This window comes from Xiphophorus couchianus, chromosome 7 (assembly GCF_001444195.1).
Source record: "Xiphophorus couchianus chromosome 7, X_couchianus-1.0, whole genome shotgun sequence".
NCBI lineage: Eukaryota > Metazoa > Chordata > Actinopteri > Cyprinodontiformes > Poeciliidae > Xiphophorus > Xiphophorus couchianus.
The window spans coordinates 16,893,981-16,906,104 of NC_040234.1; the positions used below are offsets into that span (position 1 = coordinate 16,893,981).

General features: G+C 39.4%; 1 protein-coding gene across 2 annotated transcripts in view; it reads left to right on the forward strand.

Annotated features, from left to right (window-relative positions):
- The first annotated feature begins 10,430 nt into the window (after positions 1-10,430).
- LOC114147682 (FERM, ARHGEF and pleckstrin domain-containing protein 1-like) overlaps positions 10,431-12,124 on the forward strand; it is a 60,458-nt gene continuing 58,764 nt past the window's right edge. Inside the window, exon 1 of one of the 2 annotated variants that reach the window (XM_028022240.1) lies at positions 10,431-10,690. The gene's annotated coding sequence lies outside the window, so the exon portion shown is untranslated. The remainder of the gene's footprint in view (positions 10,691-12,124) is intronic. The other variant, XM_028022239.1, reaches the window with a different exon arrangement.

The window sequence follows — 12,124 nt, forward strand, 5'->3', positions numbered from 1 at the left end:
AAATCCCTTCGTCAAATGTGTGGTCATTGAAAAAATCCTAAACCAGCAACCAAGCATCTTCAGCATGATATTCCCTATCTGCATGTCTTCATTAAAAAAATCCTAAACTAGGAAGGAGAGGTTACCAGCACATCACTTCCATCAGGCATCTTCAGCATGCCTGTCCCTATCTGTATCCTTGTAAATGTCCATGATCAGTATCTCAAACTTTGATCTACTGATCATTGCCAGGAAGAATAAAATCCCTTCGCAAATGTGTAGGTCATTGAAAAAATCCTAAACCAAGCATCAGGCATCTTCAGCATGATATTCCCTATCTGCATGTCTTCATTAAAAAAATCCTATACTAGGAAGGAGAGGTTACCAGCACATCACTTCCATCAGGCATCTTCAGCATGCCTGTCCCTATCTGTATCCTTGTAAATGTCCATGATCAGTATCTCAAACTTTGATCTACTGATCATTGCCAGGAAGATAAAATTCCTTCGCCAAATGTGTAGTCATTGAAAAAATCCTAAACCAAGCATCAGGCATCTTCAGCATGATATTCCCTATCTGCATGTCTTCATTAAAAAAATCCTAAACTAGGAAGGAGAGGTTACCAGCACATCACTTCCATCAGGCATCTTCAGCATGCCTGTCCCTATCTGTATCCATGTAAATGTCCATGTTCAGTATCTCAAACTTTGATCTACTGATCATTGCCAGGAAGTTCAAATCCATTCGTCAAATGTGTGGTCATTGAAAAAATCCTAAACCAGCAACCAGGCATCTTCAGCATGATTGTACCTATCTGCATGTCTTCATTAAAAAAATCTAAACTAGGAAGGAGAGGTTACCAGCACATCACTTCCATCAGGCATCTTCAGCATGCCTGTCCCTATCTGTATCCATGTAAATGTCCATGATCAGTATCTCAAACTTTGATCTACTGATCATTGCCAGGAAGATAAAATCCCTTCGTCAAATGTGTGGTCATTGAAAAAATCCTAAACCAGTCATCAGGCATCTTCAGCATGATTGTCCCTATCTGCATGTCTTCATTAAAACAAATCTAAACTAGGAAGGAGAGGTTACCAGCACATCACTTCCATCAGGCATCTTCAGCATACCTGTCCCTATCTGTATCCTTGTAAATGTCCATGATCAGTACATCAAACTTTCATCTAAGGATCGTTGCCAGAAAGATAAAATCCCTTCATGAAATGTTATTAAAAAAAATCCTAAACTAGGAAGGAGAGGTTACCAGCACATCACTTCCATCAGGCATCTTCAGCATGCCTGTCCCTATCTGTATCCTTGTAAATGTCCATGATCAGTATCTCAAACTTTGATCTACTGATCATTGCCAGGAAGATAAAATCCCTTCGTCAAATGTGTGGTCGTTGAAAAAATCCTAAACCAGGCATCAGTCATCTTCAGCATGATATTCCCTGTCTGCATGTCTTCATTAAAAAAATCCTAAACTAGGACGGAGAGGTTACCAGCACATCACTTCCATCAGGCATCTTCAGCATGCCTGTCCCTATCTGTATCCTTTTAAATGTCCATGATCAGTACATCAAACTTTCATCTAAGGATCGTTGCCAGAAAGATAAAATCCCTTCACGAAATGTTATTAAAAAAAATCCTAAACTAGGAAGGAGAGGTTACCAGCACATCACTTCCATCAGGCATCTTCAGCATGCCTGTCCCTATCTGTATCCTTGTAAATGTCCATGATCAGTTCATCAAACTTTCATCTAAGGATCGTTGCCAGAAAGATAAAATCCCTTCATGAAATGTTATTAAAAAAAATCCTAAACTAGGAAGGAGAGGTTACCAGCACATCACTTCCATCAGGCATCTTCAGCATGCCTGTGCCTATCTGTATCCTTGTAAATGTCCATGATCAGTATCTCAATCTTTTATCTACTGATCATTGCCAGGAAGATAAAGTCCCTTCGCCAAATGTGTGGCCATTGAAAAAATCCTAAACCAGGCATCAGGCATCTTCAGCATGATTGTCCCTATCTACATGTCTTCATTTAAAAAATCCTAAACTATGAAGGAGAGGTTACCAGCACATCACTTCCATCAGGCATCTTCAGCATGCCTGTCCCTATCTGTATCCTTGTAAATGTCCATGATCAGTATCTCAAACTTTGATCTACTGATCATTGCCAGGAAGATAAAATCCCTTCGTCAAATGTGTGGTCATTGAAAAAATCCTAAACCAGGCATCAGTCATCTTCAGCATGATATTCCCTGTCTGCATGTCTTCATTAAAAAAATCCTAAACTAGGAAGGAGAGGTTACCAGCACATCACTTCCATCAGGCATCTTCAGCATACCTGTCCCTATCTGTATCCATGTAAATGTCCATGATCAGTATCTCAAACCTTGTTCTACTGATCATTGCCAGGAAGATAAAATCCCTTCATCAAATGTGTGGTCATTGAAAAAATCCTAAACCAGCAACCAGGCATCTTCAGCATGATATTCCCTATCTGCATGTCTTCATTAAAAAAATCCTAAACTAGGAAGGAGAGGTTACCAGCACATCACTTCCATCAGGCATCTTCAGCATGCCTGTCCCTATCTGTATCCATGTAAATGTCCATGATCAGTATCTCAAACTTTGATCTACTGATCATTGCCAGGAAGTTAAAATCCATTCGTCAAATGTGTGGTCATTGAAAAAATCCTAAACCAGGCATCAGGCATCTTCAGCATGATTGTCCCTATCTGCATGTCTTCATTAAAAAAATCCTAAACTAGGAAGGAGAGGTTACCAGCACATCACTTCCATCAGGCATCTTCAGCATTTCTGTCCCTATCTGTATCCTTGTAAATGTCCATGATCAGTACATCAAACTTTCATCTAAGGATCGTTGCCAGAAAGATAAAATCCCTTCACGAAATGTTATTAAAAAAAATCCTAAACTAGGAAGGAGAGGTTACCAGCACATCACTTCCATCAGGCATCTTCAGCATGCCTGTCCCTATCTGTATCCTTGTAATTGTCCATCATCAGTTCCTCAAACTTTGATCTAATGATTGTTGCCTGGAAGATGATAGATAGATAGATAGATAGATAGATAGATAGATAGATAGAAACTATGTATATACATCTATACTTTTATAGATGTAAAGATATAGATCAGATATATAAATGTATATATAGATACATGTGTAGATTGTGACAATTTGTGTTCAAATAACAAAACTCACTTTTTAAAGTAAACTGTAGGTAAGTGTTTATTTCTCATTAAGGTTTGGTTAAAAAAATACAAATTTTTGTGCGCGTGCGTGTTCTTTATGTGTAAAGGGGGTTCCCGGAGCACCCGGAGAAAACCCACGAATTTGTAGAATGAAATTTTAACCATCTACAATGTCCATGATTTTGCAGGTGCTGTTTTGAACTAGATTAATGTGGAATGGTTGCAGTTAAGTTCTTATGTACTATGTCCATTAATTCCATAATGTTCTGGATTTGGTAGAGTTCTTCAGATTCAAGAGGTGCGTTTTGACACAGGATACCACATTGTCATGATAAAGACTTGGTTCTCTGTCTAAGTACAAATAGTCCAACAGATTGCACGAGCGTCTTTTGAACATTTTACAGAGGTCTTTATAAATAGCTGTATCACAGTTTTCAATTCTTTCTGGGTCAATGTCAGAAAGTTTTCCTTGAACTTCTGACCAAATTTTTTTAAACAGCTGCTCTTCAATCAAGTTGGAAACATTTCGCCTGCACATGTATCCTGATTTATTTATGGTGTGAGAAATTATTTTTCGAATGAGCACTTTCACAGCCATTTTAGATTTTTCTGCCTTTTTGTCTCCAACTGGACACTCAAAAGATACCGTCGGTATCTTCTGAGGCAGCAATGCCTCTGGGACAAACTGTCTTGGAAATGTGTCTACTGATGACCTAGCAGGTGAAACCCTTGATGTTCTTTTACCGAACATTTCAGGCAAAGAAGTCATTTGCCACATTGTTTTTGATGGAAATACCTCTTCGCCCATAAAGATGTCAAGAATATCTGTGTCCTCAGAATCTTCATCTTCATCTGTGGTGACATTCAGGTTACTTCTTGAGTAAATGTAACGAAGAAAGGATTCAGAAAATAAACCTTCATGCTCTTCCTCTTCATAGTCTTCTTTGTATTCATCCTGGGAATCAATCTCTTCAGTGAAATGAGGTTTCCATGGTTCCTCAGACTGCACATAAGGAGGAGCGTATTCTGCTGATTTGATCTTGGTGTGTAATACTTCTGGGACATCTGATGTAGATAGTGGAACTTTTCCACAAGTTAAACCAAAATTCTTTTGAAAGTACTTCTTTAGTTTTGCACACTTTGATGGAGGTCCTGCATAAATCATTTCTTTCTCCATTGCCTCGTCCTCCTGAAAGCTGTAGATGCTTGCGATCTCAATGTCTCCTTCTTTGGTGACAATCACGCGACTTCTGTGATGATGGACATCTCTACAGGTGTCCTCTTCAGTTTCCTGTTGGGAATCCAATTCTTTACAAGAACTAGTTTCTTCTTCCTCAGAAGACTTCATGCCAAGGGGGATGAATATTTCTGACCATTTCCTATGCTCATGTATTTCTTGGACAACCACTGGTTCTGGTTGTGCCACTCCAAAACACCGTGCTAGAAACCCCCTAATTCTTTCAGCAAAGCCCCTTTCCTTTACTTTTTCAGCAATTTGTGGATTTGTGGCCATAGAATGTAGTATATTTTTGGATACCTCATCGTACATAAACTGGTTGACAACATCAGGGCTTACTGGTGTCCGACTGTCTTTCTGTGCCAATTTTTTTAAAATGTGGTCAATTACAGGTGTAACATATCCTTGCACCAACTCCATAATTCTGTGTTTTGTTTGCTCATGGAGACTCCCTGAACTCAAACACACCATCTCATCATTGGTTAGCTCTTGAAGAAAATTAAGCATGCTGGCTCTAAACTCCTCGCGGTTAAAAACCTCATTTTCAAGGTAAAATTCTCTATTTTCTGCCATTGTGACTCTGAAAGTTTTTTTTCCAATGAACTCTGGTCAGAAAACTTCACTTTACTCTCTTAAAATCGCGGCAAGTTTTTTTTCCCAATGAACTCTGGTCAGAAAACTTCACTTTTCTCTCTTAAAATCGCTGCACTTCTCTCCACTCACTAAACTCACCTCCAACTAGATGTTCACTTAGTGGAATTTTGCACATACAGAGAAGCTATTGCATCATCACCATCAAAGGCACAGAATGGACACAAAGAACTGATGTGTTCTGCTGCCAGTGATGCGTGTGCTACCTAGCAACCAAAAAGAGAAAAAGCTAGAAAACTGTTCTTGTGCAAATCCTTAAATACACATTTCTCCACAGAAGAGTTTTTTTTTCTTTCATTCAACTTTGCTAACAGTGGGGAACAGCAGACATTCAAGAGTAGACCTGAAAACTTGACCTATTTGCAAGATTTATTTAGTTATTTAGTTTTAAGAAAGACTGTAGGGCCTATATAATTAACTAGACATACAAATAGAAGCAGGGCCGGCCCAAGGCTTAAGCAAACTAAACCGCCGCTTAGGGGCCCAGGGTTGATTTATATATATATATATATATATATACATATATATATATATATATATATATATATATATATATATATGTATATATATATATATATATATATATACTGTATATACAGTACAGACCAAAAGTTTGGACACACCTTTTAATTCAATGAGTTTCCTTTATTTTCATGTCTATTGGCATTGCAGATCCACACTGAAGGCATCAAAATTATGAATAACACATGTGGAAATATGCACTAAACAAAAAAGTGTAAGACAACTGAAAATTCTCCTTTTGTTCTAGTTTCTTCAAAGTAGCAACCTTTTGCTGTGATTACTGCTTTGCACACACTCTGCATTTTCTTGATGAGCTTCAAGAGGTTGTCACCTGAAATGGTTTTCACTTCATAGGTGTGCCCTGTCAGGTTAATAAGTGGGATTTCTTGCCTTATAAATAGTCATGAAAATAAAGAAAACCCATTGAATTAGAAGGTGTGTCCAAACTTGTGGTCTGTACTGTACATATATATATATATATATATGTATATATATATAACCAGAATCAGTATATATCCAAGAATATACTACATTCTATAGCCACAAATTGCTGAAAAAGTAAAGGAAAAGGGCTTTGCAGAAAGAATTAGGGGGTTTCTAGCACGGTGTTTTGGAGTGGCACAACCAGAATCAGTGGTTGTCCAGTGGTTGTCCAGTTCAGACCAAAAGTTTGGACACACCTTCTCATGAGAAAGTGTGTCCAAACTTTTGGTCTGTATTGCGTACAGACCAAAAGTTTGGACACACAGTTGTGTCCAAACTTTTGGTCTGTACTGTATATACATATATGTGTAATAATTTCTATGTCATTATAATATCAAAAACACACAATTTCACTATGAAGTGATTTGTTTTTACAATAATATTATATAATATTTTATAATGTATGTAGAAATCATTACTTTATGGATAAAAAGAAAAACAAAAGAAGCTCTTGGGGGCCTCTGGTGGCCGCGGTAGGTACCGCATGCTTCGCCGGTAACATGAGCTGCAGTGCAATGTGCAGTGCGCATCCAAACGTCCAAAGCTCCGGTCAGAAGTTAAGTAAGCAAAACAATGTCTCAAGAAAGGACTTATACTTCAGGGAGGGAGAAAATGAAGAGGAAGAATAGATAATGGTGTGTTTTAATGTGCTTTGGTAATGTGATGTAAAAGATTTGTAAAGCTGCTAATATAAAATTAGCTTGATAGCCACCTAGAACGGTCCAGTTCAACAGTGAAACATTTATGCTACACCGTTTGTGAAACTGAGTTTAAACTTTAAGTGAGTAGATTCTCATGGTTGGCTCTGTATATTTCTGAGGTACTTTTGGCTTCAAAGCGCCGTGTTTGATAACGTTAGATGACAATAATTAAAACTTCTCAATGTTTGACATTGTCTAACAAAAATGTTTTTACATCAGACTGCATAGCTGCTACATTGATGAGCTACTTTATGCTGTGGTTAGGGATATGTTGTTTGCTGCTGAGCATAATCACTTTGTGGCTAAAACAAACATTATTTTTACATCAACTTCTAAGTTATGTTAAACTTCTGTTAAAATCATTTGAATCAGTCCAGTACCAATCCACATTCTCAAGGGAGAAAGACTCCCTTGAGAAATTTTAGCTATTGGAGTAACGCCAAAGAGAAATTAATTTAATCGAAGAATGTCATGAATATGTGTGTAGGGCTGCACCGATTGCAGTTTTCTGGCCGATCCCTGGTTACCGATCTTTAAAAAGCTTGACCTGCCGATTTTGATTTTGGCTGATATGAATTTGTTTTTGTCTGCAATGTTGCTAAATATAGCAAGAAAGTCACTGAGTTGGTAACAGTGGGGTGAATATTCTTAACTGTAAACGTGCAGACCTGACCTGGTGGGGCAGAAGAGGACAGAGACTGATTTTTAAACCTTTGCTGACAAAGATAAGATCAGGGGATAATATCAGCTTCATATGTAAGTATCGGCCAATCACGGTCCCCCAAAATTAAGGAAATCGACGCCCATAAATCAACTGGTCGATAAATCAGTTGGCCAATAAATGTATCCTATATTATACATGTATATAATGTAAACAGAACTGCCAACAGAGATGCAATAAGTTTATAGTAGGTGTGTGAATGATCTAATGATCGGACTGCTGATTGCAACCAGTCCACATTGTTAGCAGAACTAGAGGGCCCCAAAACTAAATTTCGCTTAGGGCCCCATGGAGGCTTGGGCCAGTCCTGAATAGAAATGACTTATTTTTGAAACAGCTGGCCCTACTGTTTGGTAGTCATGACTTCAGACAGGTGCCCTTCCTTGTTTTAATAAATGAGACCACAATGGCATACTTGTTAGCTACTTCATGTAAAATTATAACAGCAAAAATGCCCCCTGCAAACATCCACTGTAAGTGCAAGACCTTTGGCTGTTCATGTCAAATGCAAGATATTTATGGTGGTACTAGTTTAGAAATGTAATATATTCAGACCATTTACAGTACCAAGTGTTGAGATAGGGACAGCTTCATTAAAATATATATATATATATATATATATATATATATATATATATATATATATATATATATTTAACCTTAACATGTTAAATATGTTGACCCAGACATTAATCTACATAATGACACCTTTCAGTTGTCGCCATAGAATGTAGTATTCTACATTTTATGACCAGAATGTAGAATACTACATTCTGCTGTGTGGCCTGAGATTTTTGTAACCTCAAAATCTCAGGCCACAGATTTTGAGGTATCTCAATGCATTTCCAGGCTGCATGGGTAGTCCGTCTAGCGAGTCTTGGATCTTCCGCAGTGTCTCCTCCTGGTGGGACGCACCTAGAATATCTGAGGAGAGGCATCCAGAAAGCATCTTGAGGAGGTGGCTAAACCACATCCACTGATCTCTTCGATGACGAGAAACAGCAGCTCTATTTTGAGGTCCCCCACAGGTGATGGAGCTCCTCACATCTAAAACTGAGACTGGCCACCCTGTGGAGGAAGCTGAGTTCAGCCAATTGTAATTATGATCTTCTTTTGGTCATGGTTCATATTACATGACAATAGTGGTGGGTCAAACACAGGTAAATTAGGTCAACTAAGAGCCTTGGTTTTTGTCTGAGCACTTTCTTCACCACAACAGACAATAGCACCTAGTGAAGACACCAAGATGCTTAAACTTCTCAAAAAATTGAAGCGGTGTTAATACTTCTGGAAATCATTTTAATACAGTCCTGTGGGGAATTTTCACAGAAATTTGTCATGGCAACCACAGAAAACAAATGTTCTCCAAGTAAATACTTGTTCCTTTCCTTCTTGATCAGTGGTTTATGAAATAGATTTTTTTTGACTATATAAGTGTCAAAAAAACACTTATTTCTGACACTTGGTAAAAAATTAGCAATACCAATACCTTGTTTGCGAGGTTACCCCATTTGTAAACATCTGCCTGGTATTGTACACTGAGTGACTTGTGTTTTAGTGCCAGCTGCACAATTGGTGCCTGTTCTGTGTTTTTGTTTGGACTTGAGTTAGGCACTCAGATTGAACACGCAAAACTGATGACCAGTTGATTCATGATACTGGGGCCATGTTCACTGATCATGGCCAGATCTTACTGGCCATGATCAGTGAGAACAGATCTTGACTGCTTACATAAGTAATCCAAGCCAGCATCATCTCTGTTTTCCTCACCCCATTCATTTTCACACTTTTATGTTCATCATTGCTTCACTTCCAAGAAAGAACCTCCAGAGGGCCTGTGAAGCTGCCAAGACACCAACTGAGATTTCTCCTCCTTCTGTCCCACACAACTGAATGTGTAGGGACACTTTTTCTGCCAGTGAGAAGGCGGGTGACGAACATAAAAAAAAACAGAGTTTACCATTCCTTGTCCCTGAGCACAGTTATGAAATATGAGCCACAAAGACCTCCCACTCTCCATAAAAAATGAAAGCAGCGGTAAACACTGAGCAATAATTACATAATACAGTCACAGGTACTATGAAATCAGTATCACCCCACTTACTGGCTTACTATCAGAATCAGAGAGAAGTTGCGGTAATGGGTGGATCCAGTCACGGAAGACTTTTAAAAATCCTCCTATGACACCATTGGCTGCAAGCCTGGGACAACAGGACCTGACCCACTGATTGAAATGTTGATAAAGAAAAGTAAACTACAGCAAAACGAGGCAATGTAATTACAAAAACAGGAAAAACGAGAGATTCTGCAAGAAGATGCAAAACAAGGAACAACTGAAAATCCCCTCAAACAAAAAATAACAAAAGACACAAACTTCCTTAGAGATTATTTTAAAAAAACATCAGGCAGGAAAACAAGCTCAAAAAGAGCAGCCAACAAAAAGGTAGGACCTGCACAAAGTTATGCAAATGGTCCCTTGATGTTTTGCCCTTACATGTCTGTGTTTCTACTTTCTCAAAAAGCAAGATCCATGGGTGCAGGGTTTACACTGGGATACATTTACATGGACACTGACAAGTTTATTTAGTGTTCAATTTCTACAACAGATAATTCTCACAATTTGTAGCTCGTCATTCTAAAAGTGACATTTACCATTTCTTTCTTTATTTCTCATGAAAAATATGTATGTTTAATTTATTTCGCTTACACTACATTACTTTTATATTAACTCCACATTTTGTGCCCCATCTTATTCCTGTATATAGTGTAAAAATGAACCATTTTAACATGCCCACCAAACACGTTTGCAAGAGGTGTGTTGCTGCTGCACAGGCCACTAGATGGTGCTGTTGTTCCTCCCCAGAGTTCCTGGTTCGTGTCAGAAGGTGGAGGTGCAGCACCTCCTTCATTGTCTGAGTAAGAACCAACGGGAGAAGATCCTGCTCGCCACTCGCTTTGGCGAAATCCCGTCTCTCTCAGCGGCTCACTCGCTCAGACGGCCGTCATGGCGACCGCAGAGAGCCTCTGCTGCGGGGCAAACCGCATTTAAAAACTCCCTTGGGATTCACATTTTCTCTCCGTGCGCCCGGACGTGGATGTAATATCTTCATTTCAGCTGCGGGAAATAGTTTGGCTTGGTCAAGCCCGTTTTAGCCAGAAAAGAGAAGAAGGGGTAAGAATCGTGCAGCGCAAGTCCTTCAGTGTTGCTCTGTTTTAGGGAAGTGATTGAACTTGTTTGATGAGATTCGGGTTAAGTCTTGGGAGTATCTTTCCCGTGTCTTTTCGTGATCCAGTGGATTTTGGGTCCTGTCCTCTCTGTCTTGCAGTGTGGATTGCATTGCACGAATTTTCCTCATCAGACGCAGCAGCAATCGCTCAGGTTTCCTCTCCGTAATTTGATTCGTGGATCACCGTGACATTTAAATGATCAATACCTCACCAGGAAGTGTGCAAATGTGATCTGCCAGCTTAGTTTCCACAGTGCGTGTCCAGGTGAGTCCGGGCAGTGTATTAATGTCATATGTTCTGTAGCTGCTGGTGATAATGCCATGAGGATTACTGCAGCCTCTGCTCTGTTAACCCACATTACTGTCAGGGTGTCAAGACTGTGAGAGATGAGTCAGGAGAGGCAGTCGTTTTCACAAGAAGTGCATCATGCATGTTTCCAGTCGGCTTTCAATCCTTCCACTTAATCACCATACACTACCCCCTAACATTTGGAACTTCGGCAAATCCAGCCACACCCACATATCAGGATCTGTTGCAGAGCACAAGAGGAAATTGACCCTTTTTTGGTTGTTTTGTTATGCAGCTTCTTTCAGGTGGACAACTGGCTGTATCAGGCTGCAGCCTCTGGCCATTCAGCTGTCACTAAAGGTTTCCAGCTGTGCACTGGAGGGGCCCCTTGCACACAGAGGAGCCACTGTTATAAAACCCAGCTCCACATAGCACATATGTGGGGAATTTCAAGCAAACTTGTTCAAAGGCAGCGAGGTCACCCTGTCTGTAAACGTCCGCCTGGTATTGTACACTGAGTGACTTGTGTTTTAGTGCCAGCTGCACAAATGGTGCCTGTTCTGTGTTTTTGTTGGGACTTGAGTTAGGCACTCAGATTGAACACGCAGAACTCCTGACCAGTTGATTCATGATACTGTCTGCGAGGGAGGGCATGTGTTGGCTGAAATAATCACTGTCTACTCTTTTCCTTGCCTCTGTTTCACTACTGCATTGTGTGAAGGGGTCTCTGGTTTCAAGCCATGTACAGGTCACACAAGTCGGGAATTTAGAGGCAAAATTCAAATCAATTGCCAGAAATCAAGGCAAGAGCTGTGGAGTGATGGTCGGTTAAGGGTCAGACATAATAAATTAGCAGATTTGAATTAAAGTGTGTTTCTTTTCACAAATTACATCCACATTGATAGTGTTAGATATAGCTCCCTGCAGAGTGTAGATGGAGTATGTTGTCTGTAAGACAACACATCATGGTCAGGGATATGTTTGTTTATTATAGATAAGATCTACCCACCCATTAAGAATGCACTGCTTTGGCGACAACACATAAGACATACAATGAGAACATATGAAAACATTTTGTTTTTGTCTTTTT